Source organism: Oratosquilla oratoria, chromosome 10 (assembly GCF_046742065.1).
Source record: "Oratosquilla oratoria isolate Oo_2021 chromosome 10, ASM4674206v1, whole genome shotgun sequence".
Taxonomy (NCBI): Eukaryota; Metazoa; Arthropoda; class Malacostraca; order Stomatopoda; family Squillidae; genus Oratosquilla; species Oratosquilla oratoria.
In genome coordinates, this window is record NC_134786.1 from 58,824,577 (window position 1) to 58,827,076 (window position 2,500).

General features: G+C 33.3%; 1 protein-coding gene across 1 annotated transcript in view; it reads left to right on the plus strand.

Moving 5' to 3' along the window:
• LOC143029248 (failed axon connections homolog) overlaps positions 1-2,500 on the plus strand; it is a 15,768-nt gene that overhangs the window by 8,141 nt on the left and 5,127 nt on the right. The gene's annotated exons all lie outside the window — the stretch shown is intronic.

Below are 2,500 nucleotides of genomic sequence, written 5' to 3' on the forward strand. Positions count from 1 at the left end.
ATCATGAAACAAGTTGAAGAGATATATAGACTCGGAAAGTATAGTACATATAAGACCAGACCAATTAAGATTAAATTCAGGTCACAAACGACGGCAGAGAATATCTTAGCAAAAACAGGGAAACTAGCAGCAAGTGAACAATATAAAACGGTATGGATAAAAAGGGAAATGAATAAAGAGGAAAGAGAGGAGGAAAAAATAAAAAGACATGAAGCTAAGGAAAAAACGAGAACAGAACAGAGTCAGAAAAAGACAAATTCTATTGGAAAGTAGTGAATATGAAAGTAAGGAAATATGACATACTAGAGAAAAACAAAAGGGAAACAGAGAATACAATGGAAGTGGCAGAAAACTAAGAGTGTCTTACACAAATATAGATGGATTAATAACAGGATTGAATGAGCTGAATGATTATCTGAAGGAAAAAGAACCGGGCATAATGGGAATAGTAGAAACGAAATTAAAAGGTCCACTACCACCCAACAGTGTAGGACATGATGCATATAATTATTGGATTAGAAATAGAGAGACAAAACAAGGGGGTGGAGTTATGTTCCTGACTAAGAAGGCTATAAACGTGAGGTTTGTCACATATGGAAAGAATAGAGTAGAGATGATTATGATCGAAGTGGAAGACAGAGATAAGAAGAGCAGAAAATTTGTGATAAATTATGTGCCTCCAAAAAACAGCCTCGTGGGAAGAGAGTGAACATAAAAGTATGTTAGAAGACACAAGGATAACATTAAATAAGATAATGGAAGGTGGAGGAAGAATAGTTATGATGGGCGACTTTAATTGCAAAGAAGTCTGCTGGGAAGAGATGACAGTAAAGGGTGGAGACGGCTCATGGGGAAATGTTCTACTCGAGATGATTATTGACCATACAATGACACAGTGGATACAGGAGAACACTAGGTATAGAAATGAAGAAGAACTATCGAGACTAGACCTAATAATCTGAACCTAGAATAGTGGAAAAGATTGAATATAAAACACCAATAAGTAAAAGTGACCACATATTGATTGAACTGGAACTAAATGAGGAAAAATACATGAAAAGAAATGAACAATATAGAAAAGGAAGAATGATGTATGAAAAAACAAACTCTGATAAAATAAGAGAATTCTTTCAAAAAGAAAACTGGGAAGGAATATACAAAGAAGAAACAACAGTGAAAGAGAAATGGAATATTTTGACAAAAATTTACATAAAAAAAAGGTGTGGAAAAGTGTCCCAAGACAAAAAACAAGAAAAAGAATATGTAAAGTGCTGGTACAACAAAAGTTGTAGGGAGATAAAAGGCAAAAGAGATAAAGCTTGGACCAAATAGAAGAAAGACAAAAGACCTGAAAAATGGAAAATATATATATTTGTTATAGAAATTAATATGTACAAGTGTGCAGAGGAAAAGAGAAAATATGAAAAATGTGAAGATCAACCAAAATGATCTTACAGATTTGTAAACAACAAACCGAAAAAACAAACACGATTTGGAAAAATTAAGACAAGGAAGAGTTGAATACACAGAGGAAATTGAAATGGCGGAAATTATGAACAAGCATTTTAAATCAGTGTTTACAAGGGAGAACATACAACCTGAAGAGATCGAATGGAAAGAAAAAGTCCCCCTATGAAAGAAATAGAAGTAACAAAGAATGAAATAATGAAACACTTGAGTAATCTTGATGTCATAAAATCGCATGGACCAGATGAAATAGCAAACTGGATTCTGAAAGAATGCAGGAATGAACTGGCAGACAAAATACATAGCATAATAAACAGTTTCTTGAAAGAAGGAAAAGTTCCAGAAGATTGGAAAAAAGCAAATATAGTACCTATATATAAAGGGGAAAATAAAGAAGACCCTACCAACTATAGACCAGTCTCTCTAACAAGTACAATAGCAAAAACTTGTGAAAGAATTATCAAAAGTAGATGGGTAAATTTGGATACAGACAAGGACGATCATGCGTCACCAATTTAATATGTTTTTATTCAAGGCTAATAGATATAATACAAGAAAGAGATGGATGGGCTGATTGTGCATTTCTAGACCTAAAAAAAAGCTTTTGACAATGTACCACATAAGAAGTTCCTTAAGAAATTAGAAACTGAAGGAGGAATACAGGGCAAACTGCTTAAATGGATGGAAGACTTTTTGCAAGAAAGAAAAATGTGAGTAGTGATAAGAGACAAACACTCAAAATGGGATGAAGTAATAAGTGGTGTTCCACAAGGAACAGTTCTGGCCCCAATAATGTTTGCTATATATATATTAATGATATGGATGAAGAAATTGAAAGTTATATGAGCTTCTTTGCAGATGATGCAAAACTATTAAAAAAGTGAACACGGAAGAAGATTGTGAGTCACTACAGAATGATCTAAATAAAGTATGGGAATGGAGTAGGAAGTGGGAGATGGAGTTCAACACTAAAAACTGTAGTATAATGGAATTTGGAAAAAGCAAAAAACAGAATAACAGGATCATATAAATT